We start from the raw sequence: 25,775 nt of genomic DNA on the forward strand, positions 1-25,775 counted from the left end.
CTATTTCTTATCTGTGTCAGCGGCATCTCCCATTGCATAATGAGTGGGGGTGTATTCTATGTGATGTCTCCAGTGATGTCACTCAAGCAATTGTATTGTCATCGGTCATGGTGTAATCAGTAAGTGATGTCATCCTGATAACATGATGTCATCAGTGAGTGATACAATCATTGATGTCACAATGACACTAATAATGATGTCATAGACATTGTAACATCCGTGATGTCATAAATCACTGCTGTTGTCACTTATGCATAGACACCGCATTGTTGGAGTTTGTTCTGGAATTATTGTGACGCCTCACCTTCATGACACCTTTATGATGTCTACCTCATTAGCATATAATAAGGTATGACATGATTGACATCATCATAGTGCATCATTCGTGATGTCACCATCTCTATGACATAACTAGCACCAGTGCTTTATGACATCACTGATGATATCACAATGTTTATGACCTCATTAGCATAAGGTCTACTCTATGACTTCCCCCCTCCAGTTTTCTCCCCGTACTTGGCCACTTCCCCCTGCTGTCCCAGTTGTTGCTCCACCTCTTCTGTCGATCTGGGGAGAGTTGTAGACTGTTTCCTCTGATACATCTGCAGTCACCATCCGCTTCTTTTCACCTGACAGCGAGCAGTTTCACTGACAGGAAGTAGCGCGTGGGACGATCAAGCTATAAACCCCCCCCCCCTCCGAATATGCCAATTTTGTGTCAAACAAAAAAAAAGCATAGAAAACAACCTCCTTGGTGGAGGTAATTAAAACCCTGTCAGACTATGGATAGAACAGGGTCAGTTAGCTGGTCAGAGCAGGTCTTGACTTGCTGGTGTCTGACTCTGGTCAGTCCTCTGACTCTGCTCCAGTGACATTATTGTCCTGCTGAGAGAGTTTGTGGAGAGACGGCTCAGCTCCAAAGCTAAGATGGTCATAACTTGGTCATAATGGTGGTGGTGTTCTCTCTCTAGCTCTCTCTCACACGGACGCACGGCACACACTCACACGCATGCATGGCACACACACACACGCACGCACGCACGCACGGACAGCACACACACACACACACACACACGCACGCACGCACGCACGGACAGCACACACACACACACACACACACACACACACACACACACACACACACATTCTCTCAAATTCAAGTATACTTTATTGGTATGACAGGTAGGGCTGCCTTCGACCAAAGATTATCCTAGTCGAGGGCACCAGAAATCGACCACAGCTCCGACCAATCGATTGGTCCAAACGGGACCTAAAAAAAAAATTGTCGTGTACTTTTTTGTTTTTATTTTTTGCAGTGTACTTTTTTTTTCTTATTTTGTGCAGTGTACTGACTACTGAGTGCACTATACCCAGCTGATAATTATAAATAAAAGCTATTTGCAGCGTTGTAACGTTACCGGAATGGACAGACTGATCAGCGTGCAATGGGCAACAGCTTTGAGTTGCGTGTGCGATAAGGTGACCAGACGTCCCCGATTTTCAGGGACAGTCCCCGTTTTTGGTGACCTGTCCCCGGCTGGAGCTGTCCCCGAAAATGTCCCCGAATTTCTACTGGCGTCTGCAGTCAATATGACTCTAGCTCTAGTGGGCTCATTCTTAAATCTAGAGTGAAGATACTTATAGGCTATGAAACTGTAAGACCTACAGCATATTGTGAGCAACAATGCCATGCTACCTTGTCGGGAAGGAAGGGGGCGAAATAATGAATTTTGAAAAACCGGCATGCTCAATTTCAAAGGGGACCCCTGACCGCTCTCACCTCAAGATATCTGAATAAGAATGGATTATATGAGTACCCACGAGGCTACCCTTTACAGACGTGTCCACTGGTCAACCACTCAAGCAGAAAGGTTGCAGGAGGCTTACGGGCGGGTTAAAAGCATAATAAGCATCACATGTCTATGTAGGCCGTTGATCCAGACATCCAACAAGTGTTCACATGCTGCTTCCTGCTGTTCCAGGAAATCTTGAACAATGAAAAAACACTTAGGACTACACCGAAAATACTTTTTCTTTTTTTCTTTTACTTTTCATAAAACATTCTGCACTGTAGGTTCGGACAGCCAGGCCTCATGCTGCTGGAGAACACTTTGACATTTTGTAAAGGAGCACAGTTTATTAATTTATTAATAAATGAAACCGGAATCATCCACCTTTTCTATTTCATAGGTAATAACATTGGATATTTTAATGATATATTGATTGCTGGACTGGAAATGTCCCCGATTTTCATTTGAGAAATCGAATTAGTTGGCAGAAAGGACAGCTAGACAGCTTTTGCGATTTATTCCAGTAACATCTTATAAGTCTGTCTATCATTACCGGAGTGGGAGTGTATCTCTGTGCTGGTCCAGTCTCACTGATGACTGTAGTCTCAACTCATAAGGTGCGTACTGCGTAGTTAGTCTCAACTCATAAGGTGCGTACTGCGTAGTTAGTCTCAACTCATAAGGTGCGTACTGCGTAGTTAGTCTCAACTCATAAGGTGCGTACTGCGTAGTTAGTCTCAACTCATAAGGTGCGTACTGCGTAGTTAGTCTCAACTCATGAGGTGCGTACTGCGTAGTTAGTCTCAACTCATAAGGTGCGTACTGCGTAGTTAGTCTCAACTCATAAGGTGCGTACTGTGTAGTTAGTCTCAACTCATAAGGTGCGTACTGCGTAGTTAGTCTCAACTCATAAGGTGCGTACTGCGTAGTTAGCCCCGTGCTGAAACGTGTCCATTGTTTGCGCTGATAGCTGAGCCATTTAATTGTTAATTCCATCACTCTGCTGGTTGCTCTCCTTCGAGTAGATAGCCTGCTAACTATGCCTAGCCTGTCTCTCTCTAGCCTGGATCACTTCCTGTGTGCTTCTAGAAAAGGTCCGTGTTGCAACTTGCTTCCGCGGCACGTTACTTCGTTCCGGATCGCTTTTCTTGTTATGAAATTGAATCTCTCCTATGAAATTATTAACACCAGCGATTGTTCGACCAACGTGAATCTCATCGACCAAGAGCACGTCGACCGACCAATCGACCAATCGATTAGGAGGGGGCAGCCAAAGAAATATTGCCAAAGCTGTATAGTACGTCAGTTACAGATCCACAATTTCACATTAAAATTCCTTCCCACTTGTATCAGTGCAAGTGTGTGTGTTGTTTGTGAAGAAACAATACAATACATGTAACATACAAAAATATAATATGATAGTCATCATTTACTAATGATAATATCAACATCAATACATCAATATCAATCATAAAATCTAAACTTTTAATAAGGAAAATGAAAATGCTGACAAATGCTGTACAGGATTTACAAGTCTTAATTGATGAGATGTGAGTGAGGACAAACTGCAGTCCGCATGGGTTTATTTTCTCCCCAGGATAGCCCCCCCACCCCCCGTCTTTGATTATCACAGAAATCTGTTTTGATATAGATCTGATCATATCAACATCAGTATTGGTTATCAGCCATAACAGCAATGTTAACATCAGTTATAGGTATCATCTAAAATCTTCATATCGGGTGCATCCCTATTTCTTTCTCTTCATGTATACGAGAAGATGGAATATTTTTTAAATGTAGGGAAGAAGCACAAAAGCAAGAAATGCTCAATCTCTCTCCCCTGTTCTTTCTGTCCGTCCATCTGTCTCTCTCTCTCTCTCTCTCTCTCATGATTACCAGCTCTGTGGGGACTATTTTTAGTCTCACAGCGTGTGCCTCATTGTTAAATAGCTGCAGATCTGCAGTTCCACATTTTACATTGTGGACACTCCTCAGGGTGCTTTTTCTGGTAGAAGGTAAACAGGACTCTTTGTGTTTTGTTTAGCAGTGTGGAGATAGCACAGCACTGTGGGACATTTGTTTGAAGGTTCTATACTGGAATTCTTCCATCACAGTGATGTACAATAGGGTTGGGCGATGTGTACCAAATTGGCATATGACAATGTCCATAGTGCAACATCGTGATGGACGATGACATCGTGGTTGGCGGGGGTGGCAGTCATAGAAACAAACATGTAGCCTACTCACATTGGCTTATCGACATTTTCACACACAACCTCTCAGTACTGCGGCTCAAAGTAAACTGTCTGCTTCGAAGGTCCAAACACCGCCCAGCCTGGAAACTATAGAGGCCATCTCTCGAAACGAGTCAACGACACCACCTCACGTTACTTAACTGTGCTTGACCTATACATGACCTGCCCTCGGCTGCACAGAGAGAGAGAGAGAGAGAGAGGGGGGGAGAGAGAGAGAGAGACAGACAGACAGAGAGAGACAGAGAGAGAGAGAGAGCGGGAGAGAGAGAGAAAGAGAATGTTGCCATATAGAGGGCTCAGTGGTCAATGCCTGCCGGCCATCCACTACCCTAATCTACAGTATAATGTATTGTGGACATCATAATATCTATATCATTTGACATGAGCAATATCTGCATCAAAATGGATCGCAAAAGCTCTTCTCTGTACTTCAAACTAGGGCTGGGTAATATCATCACCACTGATTTCCTCAATCGATTCGATTCTGACTTACGATGTTTCGATTCGATTACAGAACGATTCATTTAGGGATATTTCAAATTACAATGGCAATTTTGCTTGGATATGAAAGAGATTCTCAGAGAATTAATGCTGTCAATTGTACAAGAACCCCTCTAACCTGGTGCATTATTAAAAATGTTTACATTCACATTTTAGAAAAAATTATATGTTATTCTTATTCTTATTTTTATTTTTATTCTTATTTATTCATTCTTATAATTACTCACTGACCAAAAAAGCATGAAACAAATCAAAACTATCTTATATTTTAGATTCTTTAAAGTAGCCACCTTTGTAGCCATGGCTTTGGAAGGAAATTCATACAGACATCAACTTTACTATATATTTGTTGAAACACATTTCAAGCATTGAAGCATAAGCATTTAGATGAAAATGGCTTTTAAGAGAATGAAAAACATATACCAGTCAAACATTTGGACAGACCTGATTGAGTGTACATGCCAGGTTTGTCCAAACTTTTGACTGGCAGTGCATCTTTAGAAATAGTTTGTGTTATATTGGACAGAAGGCAAAGCCTGTGCTGCCTCAATGCTAATGTTTTTAATGAGCTACTGGTGGCAAGAGGCCAAGTCATAGAGCAATAATAAGCACAGTGATAGTGAAATGTCAAGTGTTTGTGCTTACTGTGCACTTTCACATGTCAATAGAAAGTTTGGCTAAAGTGCAGTCAGCCATCAGCCATTAATTATGAAGTCGACATCGGTTTGACTCCTCGGATTTGGATGCGTACATACATACTGTGCTGTATGGCCTGTAGGGCTGGACATTTAACCCACATCGTATTTCAATAATGAGAGACTAATAAAAAGTATAACAAGCTTTAATGATACAACAAATTAATTTTGGCATATGACTCCATGATATGATGACGCTCTCCTGAGATGATGAGAGGGCGTCGTCAGTGAAGAATAGGATAGGAAATCCCCCATAGGGAATTCTTCAATCAGGAGTCATGACCGATGGTGGTGGTCAGGGGAGGAGGTGGGGCGAAAACAACTGCTTCAGCGATGATCAGCAACTGAGAATGACATGGCACATACACAGCACATAGCAAACAGAGTAAAACATGGACTCTGATATACTACGCTGATTAGGTGATTGGGATCAGCTGGAGAGGAATACCTTGGGCTGATTGGTTATTGCCACATGTGTGGTAAACTGTGAATGGGTGAGGAGACAGCATCAGAGAAAGGGGGCAAGCCTAACAATGAATGGGTTATAGATCCTCAAAGAAAGGGGGCGTGCACTGTGATATGACGAACTGGGCATTGGCTGTTAAGTAGTCTACATTATTGAAAATAGTCCAAGACATCATCAAAATTGTATCGAATTTAGGACCTCAAACCGACTTAAAGCTGCATTCAGCAATGTTTTTGTGTTAAAATAAGTGTTAACTGGCTCTATATTCTGACAGCAATCACTGAAATAGAGTGTTTGGTCAGTAACTTGGAACTCCCAACCCCCCCGCTGTCCTCTGTCTCTCTCCTGTAGCCCTGCATGCAGGGTGGACGTATCTACACCACCGTAACTTGTAGCGAAAATACATTATACCGGTAGTCCTTTATCGGCATCGCGATCTGAACTTCTGTTTTCCATAAAATGTAAACATCGCTCTGATTGGATCAAAATGAGGTCACCGACCTCCCAATCAGAGAAATGTTTACATTTTCTTGGAAACGGAAGGTCAGATCGCAATGCCTCTAACAGAAACAACAGACTATATGTATTTTTTCACCCCAAATCCAACGCTGCCACCTCTCTCTACGAGTCTCTACGAGTTATGGCTGCGGAGATACATCCGCCCTGCTTGCGTGTATAGTGTATAAAATAAATAATCCTCCATTAATCATAACCGAGATAAAGGTTTGAAATAATGCTGATAGTAATTTGAAGTTATTTGGCCCAGCTCTAATGGACGGCCAGACAGTGTAGCTGTAGAAGAGGATGGTGGGGTTTCTCTGCCCTCTGCTGAACCACAGTTGAGAGTTAGAGGTCATCATGTCCACCTGCTTCACTTAGGGACACAGCACAGCTTTACTGCTTAACTTGGAGGATAACAAAAATGAATAATATCAGAAGGAATGCTATCAAAAACTGACTATTTGACATCATGAATAACCTTTGAATGAATAATACTTTAAAGTTTAGGATAATGGATGAGTTAACTAGTTTTTCAGAGCAATCTGTTATTATTTGCTCCATATACTGTAAATCTCAAAATTATAGAAAAAAAATCCCTCTCATATTTGTCATCATCTCTTATATAATCTCATAACCCACTTCAGACTGTTTGATTAGTTTATATTGTTTGAAAGACTATTGATTAGATTCCAAATCCATGGATTATGTTTAAGTAAAGAGATATTTTTGCAAACACAGCCGTCTTCTCTTGCCCTATTCAGCTCACCAGTTTGTGTGGTGGGTTGGGTTTGGAATGCTTGTTTGGCAGCAGTATGACCCAAAATGAGGCCAGCGAGGAAATCTAGTGTGTAATTGCAGCACAGACAGCACTCTGCGTTCGCTCTTTGTGCAGGAGCTGAGATACAGACCTACAGGGTGGGTGCCTCCTCCCAGGTTGTTGATGGAAGCTTGGCTGGGTGCAGCCAGCTGAGATGATTCCCCATGCAGGGAGGAATTATCAAATGAAATTGTCACTGAATGATATGCTCTCATAGACCAAAGAAGATAATGGAAGATAATGGTGATTGCTTCCCCCCTGTCACAGTCTGTCTCTCCGTCTACCCCACACCTTAATCTTGGCCTTCATTTAGTTCCATACAGGTTCATAAATAAAAAGAAGAGCAAAAATAATTGATGCATTTCTGCATTTTGTTTGGAAAGAATGTTTTTCTGCTACATACTGTGCATCTGTCATAACTATCTGTAGCTTATTCAGCCAGCTTCACTGGCAGGTGGATGACATAAACATCCATCATAATATGATATGATATGGCATAAATCTCTGCCCTCCTGGGAAACCACATCAAATAAATCAAATTTATATGTTGGCCTCTTGGTGCTGGTGTAGAGTATAGCCTTATTATAAGCAGTTGATTGTGTGTGAAAAAGCAAATTTTGCCATTATGGCAGAATCAGAAAAGAATACCGTACCTTCTCGAAACATATACAGTTATTTAAAAAAAAAAAGGTGTCGCTCTTGGCACTAATTTTAAAGGAAGTTTCACCCATAATATAGCACTGAACTGAAAATGATAATGATGATCGAATTATGCACATAATCCCATCCTGCATAATTAAAATAGCTGTTTTGTGTGTGTGTTTCTTTTTTTACACATTTGAAATGTATTTTCACCCTCTCCCCCCCCTCTCTGTAAGGCTCCAGACTGTTTCTAACATTTTTCGTTTGTGGCAGCAGCAGATAACTGGCACCAGTGCTTTGATCTGAATGTGTTGTGTCTATTGAAATATGTTGCCTCTTGAAATGAGTGTTGCAGTGCCTAGAAGGCGTCACTGTGCGGTATCAGTTGGATAAACATAGAGAATGTGGTTGAATATGTAATAAAGCAGACTATATGAAGCAGCTCTAATCACATCCTATTTATACCAGATTCAGAAATCACACGCAGCTGTCTGATGTTTGTCAGCGTCTTTTTGGTGTGGAAAAAGCGCTGCCTTGACTTGAGCGCTTTTTGTTAGGAGAAATAAAAGCGGATGATAACGATCACCTGCTGCTAGCTTACCAGCTTACCAGCTGCTGCTAGCTTACCAGCCTACCAGCTGCTGATAGCTTACCAGCCTACCAGCTGCTGCTAGCTTACCAGCCTACCAGCTGCTGCTAGCTTACCAGCCTACCAGCTGCTGATAGCTTACCAGCTTACCAGCTGCTGCTAGCTTACCAGCCTACCAGCTGCTGATAGCTTACCAGCTTACCAGCTGCTGCTAGCTTACCAGCCTACCAGCTGCTGATAGCTTACCAGCCTACCAGCTGCTGATAGCTTACCAGCCTACCAGCTGCTGCTAGCTTACCAGCCTACCAGCTGCTGATAGCTTACCAGCCTACCAGCTGCTGCTATCTTACCAGCCTACCAGCTGCACTAACCAGCGGGTTGACGTAACGTTAGCACTTCTAGCAGACAATACAGTGTTGTAGAACAAGCAAGGCTTACCAGATGGCAGATACATGTATTTACATACATGTCCGGTGTAATCCATACTGTTATGATCGCTGTTACAGTAACGTAAATGTAATTATTAGCCTACAACATCCTATTTCTCCTTCACCCAGCGCTTTTCTGAAAAGTTTAACATTTCTCAGCTTTTAAAAGCTGCAGCACTTTTCTGGAGCCGCCGCATTTTGTGCACCTTGTGGCCGCCTCCTGTTGTTTTTAATGAGGAAAGGGCACTGGCGCTGAGAAGAAAATGCTATGGACACAACAAGCCTTACAGCCCAAACACACCATACGCCCAAGCCATGCAGAACTGAAGCTTGAAGCAGGCACAAGCTGATCTGACGCCTAACCGGTCACACCAGAAACACTCTCTTTTCCTCAGCGGCCGGCTCGGAGTTGCTGCTTGGAAAATAGCAGGGGCGGTTCTAGGCCTTTTTTGGGTGGGCTTTAGCCCACCCAAAAATAGTCTCAGCCCACCCCAATTTTTTTTTTTTTTTTCTCTCTCAAAATCCATGGTGGTCATTAGTAGCAGTTTCTGTTAAAATGATCTTTATTTATTATTTATTTTTGCTTTAAAACTATTTTTTAATTTTCTGCTTAAAGTTCATGAAAAAAAGTGGTATTCTTGTTTTTTCCCACAATAATTTCATAATACCATTTGTAATGCCACCGTTGTAGTGCTGTTGTTCAAAATTAAAGTACATTTTCTCAGATTTATTGGTGTCTTTCTAGTCACACAATTTAATAGTCAGTGTTTCCCATACACTGATCTATTTGTGGTGGTACACCCTACATAGATTTTGACCCCCACAAATACTGCCACATGTTAATTTCAACTAGTTGACTGCAAACTCCTGCTTTAGTGCTTACAGTATATTATTATCTTGTCGGAATATTATTCCAGCCAATAAGTTAGGAAGTTCCCTTTTGATTTAATTTTACTTTTGTTTTGCCTACAAAGCAAAATGTTACTTTACTTGAAACTCCCCTGAAGTGATTTTGGTATTATTTATGCAAGCATAATTCTACCATATAGTAACCTGTATGCAGAATATATATAGTATATATAGGGAAACAATTATTTTTTCATCGCTGTAAAACCACAGAACGGTAAAGAAGATATTGATGTGTGTAGTTCTTCATAGATCTAGTCTCTTCATTTTGATCTCAAAGTGCGCCAGTTTGATCCATTTTTACTTGAAACTGTACAAAATTTTCTTCCGGGGGGGCATGCCCCCGGACCCCCCTAGGGGTTCAGTGGTCCATGACCTTTGGGTGGCCTGAGCCCACCCAAAGCTCTGATGCTAAAACCGCCCCTGGAAAATAGAACAGAAGCTGAATCTGTCGGTTCGGCCTGGCGTTGGCATGGCGCAGCGTGGCTTCAGCGTGGCGTGGCGTGGCATGCGGCCGGTGTGAACGGCCTGTTAACTCATTCCTGGCCATATACGTCTTTAACGTCTTATCAGGAGTGTGCCTCCCAGCCAAATACGTGTTTGACGTGTTTTTGTTTTTATTAGAGCTTAGAGTAGTTCAAAGACTTCCCCAGCCTGTGACATGGTATCAGGTCCCTGGCCTCAAAGTCAAGCCGACACATGTGACATTCGTCACAACGAATAATATTTACATGTCTGATGTCAATACAGTTCAAAATAAAAGAATGGAGAGCGAGTTCTGCCTGAGATTGTGTCCTTTACAAAAATGCCTTTTTCTCCAATTTCTCTTCTCAGAGAGACCTTTTTGGTGAAAACAGGGTGTATATAAATGGCTATAAGTAGAGTACAGAACATGCTAAAAGCTCACTTTTTTTTCCTGGTGAACCCAGAGACGTACATCTTCATTTTGAGGTATTGCAAATCACTTTGGTGCTAATAGATAATTTACTGTGGGTCTTGAAAGATGACCAACAATTATGAAAATCTTTGGCCTGAGATAAATATTGGCAGTCGTAAACTGGCCATGAATGAGTTAACAAGTTTTTCTGCTGAGTTTTGTCGGGTGAAACTGCATCTCTCCAGTTTTTCTGATCAGATTCGGAAAGAAATTGAGCAAGACCAGACGAAGTCTAGCTCTCAAAGTCCAGCATCCCTCATCACCTGGCAACTGCCCCTGAGAACGTTTCTACGCCCCAGGAGACAGAGCATCAACGCTGGCCATACGAGGACTCCATCTGCTTTTCCGCTCGAACAGGCAAAGTGAGCCATGTCTCTCTGCTGACTTGAGAGCTGCTTGCAAAGTTACATTTCAATCTAAGATAGGTTAAGAAACAGGTTATTTAGTTGTAGCTTCCGTTCGTCTCTAGTAATTTATCACTAGACCATTTACATCTACTTCACTTCCATTTCTTCCTTTCATCTCCTCATGTCAGTTATGCTTAATGCTTCATGGTATTATTACATTGTTTGAATTTTAATATGCTTAATGGTTTTAATAAGTATACTTGCATTGAGAAAAGCATCAGAGTTTTTCTGTCAAGGTGGTTATGGTTATGGTAATTCGATAAAAGGCTCAAGAAAGCCATGGCCCTGAGATATAATATATACATACATATATATACATATATATACATTTGCGTTTATGAATTAGAGGTAGTTTCCCTTCTTTTTGATAAATGCAGGTGGTGCCCATTATCAGTGTTTTCTGCATGAGAACCAATATTTTAATTCTATATATATTTCCATAATTAATATTTCCCACCTCAGCATAATTCATAATTCCATAACTACTGTACTCGCTACATGGATGTGGTTATGCTCAAAAGTTATTACACAATAAGCTCTGTGAACCAATCAGGCTGAAGTGCATCTACCCTTCAAAAAAAAAAGAAATCGATCATAATGTATCAAGTTGTGCAGCACTGGGTGGGGACTGGGGAAGGGAGGGGGTGGGAGAGAGCAGTGGGGGCATTTCAGCAGACACGCCCACAGTTTCAGAGCAGAGAATACTGCTTAGTTTTTCATGATTTGGAAATCTAATTTTATATACCTGGCAACCTTTTTTATCTTTCAGATTTGGCTGGGTGGTTAAAAACTAGGGGTGTCAAAAATAATCGATTATAAGATGCATCGCGATGCGGACGTGCACGATTCTGCATCGATTAACAAATATCAAAAATCGATTATTAAAAAAAAAAAAAAAAAAAAAATGTATCAAATAAAATAGAATGCAAGTACATGCAGTTGTTTATTTTAATTATGGATCATAATACAATGCAATTCCAAATGCACTTTTATTTTAAAAGTAGCCACACAGTGAGAAAAAAGAAAGTGAGAAAAAATAAATCATGTATTGCGGAAAAAGTGATGCATCGATTTAAGATGCATCGCGATGCATCGTGATGCATCGTTTAATCGAATCGAATCGAATCGTTGACAGATGAATCGTAATCAAATCGAATCGTGAGGCCAGTGAAGATTCACAGCCCTATTAAAAACACATTTTTCTATGGTGTGACAAACCCAAAACATATTTACTTTGGTTTCCATGGGCTTTAAGATGAAAGATGAGTGAAAGATAAGTGAAAAGATGGTTGATCTTCGAAGAATGGTCAAATAGAGGCCATACCTAGCACTAACATGCGTTTTCTGTGATCAGATTACAATCAGATAGTGCTTGACCACATTAACTTGATTACATTTACACCTGGTATTATGTGTCTCCAGTGTCCACATTGAGATCCGATTGCGATTGCATCAGGCAAGCTCCATAGCGTAGAGCAGCAGAAAAACACTGGTGACTGCTGTTGTATGTGGATTGAGAGGACACATTGAATTTACACTTGTGTTCAATGTGGTCACAATGTGGTCACCCTGACCACCTCCGGGTGGTGGTTTGGCCGATCAGATTGCAATCCGTCCTCAATGTGTCTTGGGGGCATTTACACATGTACTTTAAAATGGTCCAGCACTCTCTGATTGCAATCTGATCACAGAAAACACATGTTAGTGCCAGGTGTAAATGGCCTCATAGATCCCAGTGAATATTGAATAGTATTTTTGCTTGAAATGTCCATCCCTACTACAGTATATGAAATGTCCATCCCTACTACAGTATATGAAATGTCCATCCCTACTACAGTATATGAAATGTCCATCCTACTACAGTATATGAAATGTCCATCCCTACTACAGTATATGAAATGTCCGTCCCTACTACAGTATATGAAATGTCCATCCTACTACAGTATATGAAATGTCCGTCCCTACTACAGTATATGAAATGTCCATCCCTACTACAGTATATGAAATGTCCATCCCTACTACAGTATATGAAATGTCCATCCCTACTACAGTATATGAAATGTCCATCCTACTACAGTATATGAAATGTCCATCCCTACTACAGTATATGAAATGTCCATCCCTACTACAGTATATGAAATGTCCATCCCTACTACAGTATATGAAATGTCCATCCCTACTACAGTATATGAAATGTCCGTCCCTACTACAGTATATGAAATGTCCATCCCTACTACAGTATATGAAATGTCCATCCCTACTACAGTATATGAAATGTCCGTCCCTACTACAGTATATGAAATGTCCATCCCTACTACAGTATATGAAATGTCCGTCCCTACTACAGTATATGAAATGTCCATCCCTACTACAGTATATGAAATGTCCGTCCCTACTACAGTATATGAAATGTCCATCCCTACTACAGTATATGAAATGTCCGTCCCTACTACAGTATATGAAATGTCCGTCCCTACTACAGTATATGAAATGTCCATCCCTACTACAGTATATGAAATGTCCATCCCTACTACAGTATATGAAATGTCCATCCCTACTACAGTATATGAAATGTCCATCCCTACTACAGTATATGAAATGTCCGTCCCTACTACAGTATATGAAATGTCCGTCCCTACTACAGTATATGAAATGTCCGTCCCTACTACAGTATATGAAATGTCCGTCCCTACTACAGTATATGAAATGTCCATCCCTACTACAGTATATGCGGGAATCCCCTCTAGACAGCTGATTGTCTTCAGAGAGAGTCTCTCGTGCAAATGCAACCCGTATCTTTTTTACTAACACACCTCCTCAAGCTTTCTACCCACACACTAACAATGGATAGTCAGATGCCGGCCATCTTCACAATGTGGAGCATCCATACCCCCCCTTAAAAAAAATCTCTTATTATCTTATCTCTTATCTCTTATGTATTATGTTGACCTTTATAAGTACCTGGCATCCTGGCATCCTAACTTCTGACGTTCGTTTCGGTGGACCAGGCTCATCTGTTTCTCCCTCTCAGGCTTCATCCTCTGCCATTCTTTGCTGTTTCACCCCTCATTGTGTCCTCTTCATGTGTCACAGTCCCCTTGCTGTCTGACAGTGATGGATGCTAATCACTTTGCCTGTGTGCCCATCCACTCCACCACCTAGACATCGAGCTCAGCCCAGGTTTCCCCATCCTATTCTATATGAGTAAATGAGCTGCTCTTCTTATTTCTACCCGCATGGCCACTTGTCAGCGATGCAGGCTACCCCATGGTAAAGACTCACAGAGATAGAGGATGCGAGGATGCTGTGATCCAAAAGAAAACTGAGGAAAGAATCTGTATTTGTATCTGTGCATGTGTCATCATCATCGTCATTATCGCCGGTGGGTGGCGGGCGGTGGGCGACAAATTCCAGACTCGGGGGTCCACCCCCTCCTCAATGTTCCTCCCTCCGGCCGCCTCGCTCTCCTCTTCAACCTCTCGGCCCTGGTGCCAGCGCGCCGACCTCCCTCACTGCTCCACGGCTCCCACTTCGAATCCTGCTCGACGGCCTTCGGTGACCTCCTCTTCCTCCTGTAATTAAATCCTTGCTGGCTGAGGCTATATAAGTGGTACGAGTATAAGTAGGGAGAAGGTTATTTTTCACACCCCATAAGGAAGAAGATAAGAATCAACGGGAGGGACAGAATGTAGGGAAACAGTGGATGGATAAATCCAGATGGAGGCGGTAATGCAACTTAAAGGATGCCAACTGCCATAAAACACCAGAGAAGAAGAAGTAGGGAGAAGAGACAAGAGTGAGTTAAGGGGAAAAATTTGTTTCCCCAGAGTCTCCACCCTAATCGAGCTTCGATTTGGTCAAACTTGCATATCAGAAACATGGCATAATTCACTTTGGCTGTTTCTCTCTGATGGTGAAATACAATAAATTGAGCTTGAACTTCCCTCATATCTGCTCATCTATTCAGAAAATGCTCATAAAGTGCAGGAAATGAAATATATTTTACAGAATCAATGGCTGACAACAGTATCATTTAATGAGCTAAAGCTGAGGAGGTATTGGCTCACAGAGGTCTCTTAATGGATTTTGACTAGCCTCACCTCTTGTTTCGTTGCACCTGATGGCTTTGTCATAGATGTATGTGTGTGAGCACTTTTGGCTCCAGTTGTTTGGGTTGACATTGCTGCAGTTTGTTGCTTATGCTAATAGCTTGAAATATTTCTGCTAGGCCGATAACAATGCCTGCTGCACAATCAAACAGAATTTGGTCATTTTTGCTCATTCGGAAACACCTCGAAAACACTTTCACAGGCTTTCGAGAAGAAAGATTTCATGAATGTGATTTTTATGTGGTGTATATGCAATATGGTAGAATGCTTTTCTTGCTATATTCCTACTTATTGAATCCTTCATCTCATTTGGTAACTGAAATGTATAATGCATTTATAAAACAATGCTTCAGCTCTAAAACAACAATGTGAATGATGTCTGAGCAGTGCTTTCCTGTGGTCCTACACCAGTTTGGAATTATGAAATCCATTTAAGTAATGAGCTGCTGAATTCAGTGGTTCCACAATGACAATCTTTGTCAGGAAACATTTCAAACAATTAAATATGGATGAAAATGGCTTATATGGCAGAATTTGGAGCAGAACATCCGCTCTGTGAAGGTGATGAATGCCCGCTAGGCCACTACGTTCTTCAACAAATTTGCTGAAATGATTTTGGAATAAAAGTCTCTCATGTGTGTTCATGGGGCTGGCACCAAGGCTGCAGCTCATTGATTGTGATTCTAAGCAGGTTTACTGGGCAGTGAAGTGCAGTGACCTGAAACTGGGGGCCATTATTTTCTACTATAGAGCTTTGCACTAATTCACTGGGTGCCATCCCTGTGGAAAAGTGCCACCATTATTTGTCCCCATTTTATTTCGCTTGGCTGATTTATCTTGGCCTCTAAATGGCCAATAATAGATATGGATTTCTCGCTTGACTGTCAAAAAACATGACGCTGTTCATTTGTCAAAGTATGCAGGAGTGCACCAGAAGTATCTTCACCTGTGGCCAGAGTGGCTGTGTTAGGCTAGTCTTGTCTACTGCTTAATAATAATGGCTCAAACAACTGCAAAGGAACCAGCTTTTCCACATTAATTATACATAAATTGTACCTGTGTTCATTAAAGCTGGGTCAGTTTGTTCAATTGATGTGGGCCCTCCCGCATATGATGCAGGCGCTGCTCTTTGCTTTTATTTGAATTCTTATTATTTGTATGCGCAGACAAGCAAGAACACTTCAGCTTTGATATGCAAATTTTAGAAAGGGATGGCAGATTTGAATACCTAGCAAATGTCAAATATGACAGAATAATACTAAGTCAGATTCGGCCAGGTGACTTCATTTTTACGCTAGGAACTTCCAAGTGTGAATGCATCAAACGGAAACATAGGCATTAAGGGTCATATCCATAAAAGAGTGGTAAAACAATCATAAAACAGTCATGAAAACAACCATAAAAGATGCTACTAAAAGAGGTACCTGTGAAGTAGCCAGGCTAGCCCAAGAGCTCATTAGCCGGATGGAAGAAAGCCCAAAGCTAGCCACAGCTCACTTAGTATTGGTGCCCTGTACCTGTGTCCTGAGGGGAGTGGATTCAATTAACAGACATCGTTCCACTTGTCACCATTACACAGACCCTCCAGCCACGTCCTGCTGACTGCAAGTGTTTTGCCTCATCAAATGTATCGCTAGTGCTACCTCATGAGACGTGAAAGAAATTATTTTTTATGAACTAATTTTCATCAAAAAAAAAAAAAAAAAAAATCTCGTGCCATGAAAGCGAGTCAAAATACAGAAATATGATTCTGCCGCCGAGCCGGGTCTGCTGTTATGACATTGATTGATGTGCACATTTAAATAGCTGCTCACCGCAAAAGCCTAAGGGTCCACAAATAGATCTTTAGTGTATGTCCTGATTGACAAGGGCACCAAATATTTTTTTTTTCTTCATATTTTTCTACTTTCTGGTCACAACTACAATGTTAAACAGTCCACAGACCACTGTTCCACACATGTTATGTGGCAAGATTATCTGGAGTGTGATAAATATACCATCATGAACTAAGATAATAATAATAATTATTATTATAATAATTATTTAATTATATATAATTATGTATTATTTATTTTATAAAGTGCTTTTCAATGACCCAAAGACCCTGACACAGAGCAGATAATTAAAAGGGGGGGGGGGGGGGGGTGAAGGAATTTGCTGCACTTTTGTTTGACCTTCCCATATCCACCTTATTTCTAGCTGCCATGATGCCTGATTGGTGCTTCTTCCGCTTCCGGTGTAATAGACTGTTTTACAGTCTATGGTTTTAACTTGACAAAAGAAAGGATTTTACAGCAGAGCCATTCTGCTCTACAGCCGTGTCGTTCGGGTGCTGGGATAACGTAATGCATTGTGGGTAGTCGGCTACTGTGGCTAATGCTAGCGGCTAGCGTAATAGTTACTTTACATGGCAGTAAAACGCCACTGAATGACCAAATTGATTTAACTTTTAACCATTTCGACTAACACTGTTTCCATACGGACCCCCAGCGTTGGTTAGTTGTTTATAACGTGACTATATTTATAACTTTTATAACGTACTCCAGTTTCCGGTTTATAATTCAGGTCTGCAGCCGAGTATAACAAAGGAAATGGCAAGCTGCAACAATAAGTCACGTTAAACCGGACCTTGTACCCACAATTATTTTTTACAGTGGGGCATTCAAAAATAAGGTGGATAGGGTCGAGGCTTGAGACCCTACTTGTTGTGGTCTCTTTAGTGGGTCTCATTCTCACCATGGGGGGTCCGGGGGCCTCCAGGGGTCCTTGAGTGGGCTCCAGTGGGTCCCCATAAATTGATGAATTGTTAAACTTCACCATCATTTAATTTACAAGAGGTCAACACAATCAGAGAATGTAGAAGTATGGCCATAGTTTCACTTTGATCTCTCTGCCTACTCTGGGTTTGAGAGACAGAATCTCATTAAATAGCAGCCTGTGGCTCAATATTGTGCACTAAATTAGGGGTCCTCGGTATGGAAAAAGGTTGAGAATCACTGGTCTGCAAGATGCAATATGCATGCGATGCGTTGCCAGTGGGAGCTCGGTAACTGCTTTACTAATGGAGAAATGATTTACAATTTGCTTTGTCCAGATGCTCTCATTCTGCCCCACGGGGACTCTGAGCTTTGTGTAACAATTCTGGAATCCTGACCTCCAAGATGAACCAGTAAATCAAGAGGAGCTGGAAGAGGTCTGAAGATGTGTTTCGCTTGCTCAGTTACCCTCAAGGCTATTTCCTGTCACAGCTCCTGTGCTCGCTGACAGAGAAGGATAACCTCTTGGTGGATTGTTTTGGCCACTGGCCCATACGTACATGCATTGAACTTCAATGTTGGCAATGGGGTGTGCGTCTTCTTTGTGTGAGCGCCGTCCACTCCTGTTAAGTTGAGGTTTTGCTAGATTGTATTACAGACGACAAAATGAACCTGCTGCTTGTATGCATCTTTTAATTTAGCAGTCTACAATGTGAAAGAGTACTGCAGTCCATCATACATCTAACCTTGTCCTACGTTTGAGTTTTCATCCAAACTTCTTTTTCATATATATATATATATTTTTTACAATAGTAGAGTTGTCAAGGCTATTGATTCACCGCTAGCATCTATAGAGTGACACTATTTTACAGAGTAGACATTATGCTGAAAACTGATGATTCCAGAACACCTGGGCCTGCCTGGACCACAGCATCGACTGTAACTGGATTGGATTTGTGTCAAACTCAAAACTGAACTCAACCATCAGTGTCAACACATCACCACTGTTGTGCTTACAAAGGTCAAGAGATTAAAAGGCACGACTGAGCTGTCCACCTAGAGAGGAATCAGTAGAATGCAAATCCAGTGAGTGAAAAACACGAGTGTTAGAAGTGCAGCTTGCACTCTCTGTGACACTGTGCTGAATGAATCAACTCTGCAAAGTGATATAAAAATAATATATAATAACCCCATTTAGGAGTTTACAATTTTATACCATTGCTGTATCTTGAGTCTATGCTACAGTCATTTATTCTTTAGTGCATGTCTCCTACCTCAAGTACTTCAGGCTGCTTTGGCCAACCGCAGCCCTGCCCCACTCTTCACTTGGCAGTCTACCTTGCTCATCATCTCAGATGGTCATACCAAGTTGATACCAAGTGCCCTAATGGAGACATTCCCCTTCAAGTTGTCTTGGAGAGAGCAGACTTCTGAAGAATGTGAGCACAGAGAAGCAGTCCTTACAGTTGGAGATGGGCTGTGTGCTTGATGTTGTGCCTCATGTGAAGCACAGAGCTGTTCATTGTTCCCTTACTGTATATTCATCAGGCTCTGCACTACACACTGTTGAGCTCTTTTGAAGTGATGAATTGTTCTCACAATGAATCTTGGGACTTCCCATTGAATCTCCTCACTCAGCCATGTCACCATCTGATGCATCATCAGTTAGCCTCAACCTCTAGGATGTTTACAGGGGACAACTGTTGCCAAGAAACTCATCCTAAAAGAATGGAAGTCCCCCTCTTCACCCTCTTTTCAATTGTGGCTGACGGATATGACCTCTGTTATACGGATGGAGAGACTTAGGTTCCTGAGGACCAACTGACTTAATACATTTCCGGCTATTTGGTACCCATTTCTAGCCTACCTCATTGAGGTTGGGGGCGACGGGTGACTCGCCCAGCTGGTTTCTCATGGACCCCTTGCGTGGGATCCTGGGCACAATATCTCTTACAAGCATAAGCACCTTATGCAAATGGTAGCACAACGTAATACTGAATGTCGATAATATATGTATGTATGTTTTTTTTTTTTTTTTTTTTTCTTCTTGTGTCTGAGCCTGTTTGCCTTGTTTGTGTGTTGTTCAAAAAGTTGGAAAAAAGATTGGGGGAAAAAGCAACCTCTACGATGTTTATCCATCCTCCACCCTCACGTTCTTTGTTTTGGAATCGTACTTTGTCTATTAGATTTGGCGTCAAACACGCCATGGATTGCTATTCTTCCCACTAGGGTATATGGATAAAATCAAATATCACAATATTTTTGACCAAATACCTTGATGTCGATATTGCGTCAATGTAACAATGACTATTCGTGTTTTCACAAAATATTTGATACAAAGAGATTTTTGATAAAAAATCATGAGTAATGTGAATATAATGACTAAGTTGGGCAAAGGCAAATAATAGCACAGCTGACAGGCTGGTACAGTAAGTTCAGAAAATGACATCACTTTACAATGCGGCCTTTAAAACCAGGAAAAGACAACACTTATGCCATATCACGTTATTACGAAATCCAAAATCTCTAAGACGATATCTAGTCTCATATCACAATATCGATATAATATAGATATATTGACCAGCCCTACAGTACTTCCCACATGGTGAACAAGTTTTGATTGATAGCCCAGGACGGAAATCTATCAGAAAGAGCTTCCAGACAACTTAAAAAATACCAGCTATGAGCACTGCCTCTAGACTGCAGAACAAGGCATCCTACTAGGTGGCACAATGGCACTTCAAGTTTCCTAGACAGCTAAATGATGATAGACTGCTTCAAAGCAGCGTAAACAATTGTAGATAATGTCAGATACCTTGACTTGACATTTGGCATGCTTTCCTACTGGGCTGCATAGAACGCTCAATGTGTTTGTTACCTTATTACAGCCTGGCATGCCCATAGTTGTGCCACGCATCATTTGCAGTAGTAGTAATATACAGTAGAACATTTTAGCTTGAATTATCAAGTTGATATGATGTTGAGATGTTCTGAAGACAATTCATTCACCAGGGGCCAGTTGCACCAAGTGGTCTTATGACTGGTCTTAAGCTAAGCCGGTCGTAACTTTACGACCTAACAGCTACGCCGGTTGCACCAAGAGGGCTTAAGCCTTTTTCTCACTAAGACCGGTCGTAAATATTACGCCTGGTCAGGAGGAGGCGTAAGGTGCCTGTGCCTGTAAGAGATCTCCGTGGTAGTCAGCTTTCCTCCTATTACTGTATGTACATATAGTTACACATATATTTATATATCTCCTTCACAACATGCAGATCTCGTTTTCAGGCATTAATACCACTTTGGAACTCATTTAAATTAGCAGTACAATGCATATGTGAGTTGCTTTATTTGTCATCTATATCATAATATATGTGACATCTGTATTTTTCTATTTTTCTATTTTTGTATTCTATTTCTGTACACTGTCATCCTGGGCACCTCTAGTGGATGCCCAGGCCCATTTTGTGGGAGATGTGTTTGTTTTTTTCTTCTTTGGTCAGACTTTGATTCTGTCCACATAAAAGTCTGGAGTATAGCCAATATAACACAACTGTGCTAATTTCACTTTTGATCACAATGTATAATTGTATTTGTATGTAACTTTCTTCATCCAAGCTTTTCCTGTCACATGACCGAGTTGACCCACTTGACTGCGTCATGTGACTGTTCCATGCATGTATTTAAGATGGCGTCTTCCTATGTCACATTGTCTGAGGAAGGGCATGCTGCCTGAAACGTAACCACCGGTGTTAAATAAAAAACACCCAAACTGGAGCCTCTGCAGTGTGCGAGCTTTATTTATTTTCAGTCTATCAGCGGAGACCTGCTGTGATTGAGTCCTCACCGTCCTCATCGTCGTAAAGTCGCCTTCGAAGCATGACGTTCGATTATAACTAACTAGTTGTGTGGCTTAGCCTTCCCAAATGTTGAGGGTCGTTTTTTAGAATTTAATACATAGAATTGGGAACGTTACATTCAATTTCATTCAGACTGTCTGGCACTCAATCGCCGCCATTTTCCCCCGGAGTGAGGGAGGGTGGGAGGAGGGAGGGTGTAGTGATGCACATAGAGGCATAGGTGGCTGATAGAGCGTAGTGGCACAGTGACACTCCAAGCAGGTCGCGAGGCACATTTCTGGGCCAATCAGGGGGCATTCCCCGGCAATTCACATGGACGCGCATTGCTGCGACCAGCGTAGTTAAGACCAGAAGTAAGCCCTGTTGGTGCAACAGGCGTAAATCCACTCTGAAGACTGGTCTTAACTAAGACCGACGTAGGAGTTACGACCAGGCATAGTTAAGACCACTTGGTGCAACTGGCCCCAGCATATTAACAAATTAAAAAGATTTGCATCTATCATCATCTCTTTTTTTTTCCGTTTTCTTTTTTGGCCTTTTTTTGTTTTCTTTCTTTCATTAAACGGGTTGAATAAGGCTTGGCCATTGTTTGAGAAGATGAGTGAGATGCAGTGTGCGCATTGCTTGTGGTTGGATAATGAGCTTGATAAGTCTTCACAAAAGTCGCTTGTGCCCATTTCTAACAGCCCGAAAGAGCAACTGCTCTGATTGGCTGGCAGCACTAGAGGGTCCGCCCCCTCACCCTGCTCCATAGCTCCATACACAAGGTGATTGTTCGACTCCAATAAAGTCAGCTTTCTACATATCAGTGTGACCATTTTCTAACAGGCCCATTTCAGAAGAGCTTTTTTAAATGAAATACAATGCTACTGTAGACACACACACACACACACACACACACACACACACACACACACACACACACACACACACACACACACACACACACACACACACACACAGGCTCTCTCTCACTCACTGTGTGTGTGTGTGTGTGTGTGTGTGTGTGTGTATGTGTATATGTATATGTGTATATGTATATATATATATATATATATATATTAGGGCTGTGGCGATTCACTTATCTCCCGATTCGATACTATCACGATTCTTGGGTGCCGATTCGATTTATATTGCGATTCTACGATTTTTGCGATTCGATATTACGATTTATTGCGATTTTTGTTTATTTTTTTCTTTTAATTTTTTTCAGTTTGTTTGCTTTTTTACGCTAGATTAGAACATGGGAAAAGTTTAATCATACACTAGAGACTGTATATTATATATCATGAGTAGGGCTGGGCGATATAGTTAAAAACAGGGGCGGACTGGGATCATAATTCAGGCCGGGCATTAGATACCAAGCAGGCCAGGCCGATATGGGCCGACGCGCGTGAAATTTGGGCCGTTTGAAGCCCAATTTGGGCCGTTTGAAGCCAGATTTGGGCCGTTTGAAGTCCAATTTTACAATGAGATGCACCCACTTTAACCGTGAAGTGTAATTATTACTTCAGACTAACTAATAAAGTAATAAAACCACTAGTAAACCAGTAGGCGGCGCCTGGCCTGCTGTTCAGTGAGTGGCCTGACTGCGGGCACCCAAAAAAAAAAAAAAAATTTTTTTTTTTTTTTTTTTTGCGATTATCGATTCTGGAATAAAAGATCGATTAAAAAAATTGTGACATTAAAAATCGCGATACTTAGGTGAATCGATTTTTTCCCCCACCCCTAATATATATATATATATATATATACACTAGGGGTGGGAGAAAAAATCGATTCACCTAAGTATCGCGATTTTTAATGTCACGATTTTTTGGATCGATCTTTTATTCCAGAATCGATAATCGCAAATTAAATTTTTTTTTTTTTTTTTTTTGGTGCTTGCAGTCAGGCCACTCACTGAACAGCAGGCTAGGCGCCGCCTACTGGTTTACTAGTGGTTTTATTACTTTATTAGTTAGTCTGAAGTAATAATTACACTTCAGGGTTAAAGTGGGTGCATCTCATTGTAAAATTGGACTTCAAACGGCCCAAATCTGGCTTCAAACGGCCCAAATTTCACGCGCGTTGGCCCATATCGGCCTGGCCTGCTTGGTATCTAATGCCCGGCCTGAATTATGATCCCAGTCCGCCCCTGTTTTTAACTATATCGCCCAGCCCTACTCATGATATATAATATACAGTCTCTAGTGTATGATTCAACTTTTCCCATGTTCTAATCTAGTGTAAAAAAGCAAACAAACTGAAAAAATAAAAGAAAAAAATAAACAAAAATCGCAATAAATCGTAATATCGAATCGCAATAATCGTAGAATCGCAATAATCGTGAATCGCAATATATATCGAATCGGCACCAAAGTATCGTGATAGTATCGAATCGGGAGATAAGTGAATCGGCACAGCCCTAATATACACACACAGTATACTGTATTACATCTAAAACAGTATTCAAGGCTTAAATGTGTTATTTGGCAGTATTCAGTTACTTTTGAGGGTATCAATTTCTATACATTTTAACACTAGAAAGGTCAGGTTTTTGAACCCCCATCACCAGCCAAGCAAACATGGCAATAAACTGCACAGCATTACAGCTGATGGTTGCATTCACAGCAGTCTAATAACCTAATGTAAAAAGGAAATGAAATGTCAAGCTTTAAAAAGTTCTCTTTTGGAATAAAAACAGCACAACCAAATCAACATATATTTTTAAAATATGGTAACATATACAGGGGGAAATGTTGGCGTAGCTATTACTTGATTAGTTATAATACAGGCACATTGCCAAAAGCCTTGAGTAAGCAAAACACCAAAAAACAGTTCAATATATGGTATTTAAAAGAAGAACAGACAGATTTCTTCAGTCATCATTAATTTACTTTTTTTAATGGAATGCGCTTTCACACTTGCACTCATCTTTCATATATGTATAAAATAATAAGAAATAACTAGTTCGCATACGATCACCTCAGTCCATTAAATACTTTTTACTCGCTCATCTCTCCTTTCCTTTCCTCTTATTCCTCCAAGCCTCAACACACGACACGCTATGGACGCATTTCTCTGAAGAGCAGTATTGAAGAAGCTCAGCAAAATGCTTTAAGTTCATCCACAGACTCAGACTTGTCCTAAACGTATGTGAGTAATCATATATGTGTGAAATTAGTTTTGATAGTGTTGATGGCACTCACTTGATCAGTGGAACAAATGAGTTGGAGGAGAGGGGAGATGTTGACAGTTGGGTACTGTTGAGGTATGACATCTTGAACAGTACCAACACCCTGGCCTGTAGGCAACTGTTCAGCTATAACTGGGAATAATCTATGGGAAGAAAATTGTACTTGCTTTGGGAGTTAACATTAACATTTTCCCACATGTTCTGATAAAAAAAATCTTTGTTAATAATAACTCGCAGTCAGAAAAGTAATTTAATGTAGCGACAAAGTGGCAAAGTTTGCAACAGTTCCTACAGTTTTTTAGCCAATCAACACAGTGGGAAGCTCCGCCTACACAACCATTGACACATCTACTGTTTTTTGTGCTTTTTTTCTCCTTGGCAAACTACCGACTTCTGTTATTCCTATGTAGGAAGCACCCGACCAAGAGTGTAAACCCATGGAAATAATGAGGTTATATCTTAAGACCTCCCCACTCTTTTCACTTCTTTCTAATAAAGCTCTTGTTTTTTTCTTTCTAAACTCAATTTGACCTCATAGCCTCCATTTGCTTCCATTGACATTCTGTTGATTGCAGTCAAAATCCTAATACTTGGTTCAGTCAGTAATACTTTAAGAATAGCAGGGCATACATCTCTATTAACCGCCTAACTTAATCTTGATTATTGAATTGAAATGCATTTTATTTATTTATTTTCCCCTGAAGGTGAGTATGCAGTCTGCATCACATATTACTAATTTCTTAGACAGTGGACTGCATTTTCCTATTTCCCATATCTTATACTGGGGAAAAACAGTTTACAGGAAAAGAGAGATCACAGTACAAAAAGTGCAATATTCGGGATTCATGGTTTTACCACAGAGTTGTTGTGATTAAAAAAAAACAATCTATTGGCTTTACTGCGGACCAATGAACCGGATGGAGACTAGGGATGTAACACTA

General features: G+C 41.1%; 1 protein-coding gene across 3 annotated transcripts in view; it reads left to right on the forward strand.

The window, feature by feature from the left end:
* The window catches only part of gulp1a (GULP PTB domain containing engulfment adaptor 1a), a 129,009-nt gene that overhangs the window by 14,583 nt on the left and 88,651 nt on the right, over positions 1-25,775 (forward strand). The window lies entirely within an intron of this gene.

The sequence above is a fragment of the Poromitra crassiceps genome (genome assembly GCF_964638095.1).
Source record: "Poromitra crassiceps genome assembly, chromosome: 8".
In the NCBI taxonomy this organism is placed as follows: Eukaryota; Metazoa; Chordata; class Actinopteri; order Beryciformes; family Melamphaidae; genus Poromitra; species Poromitra crassiceps.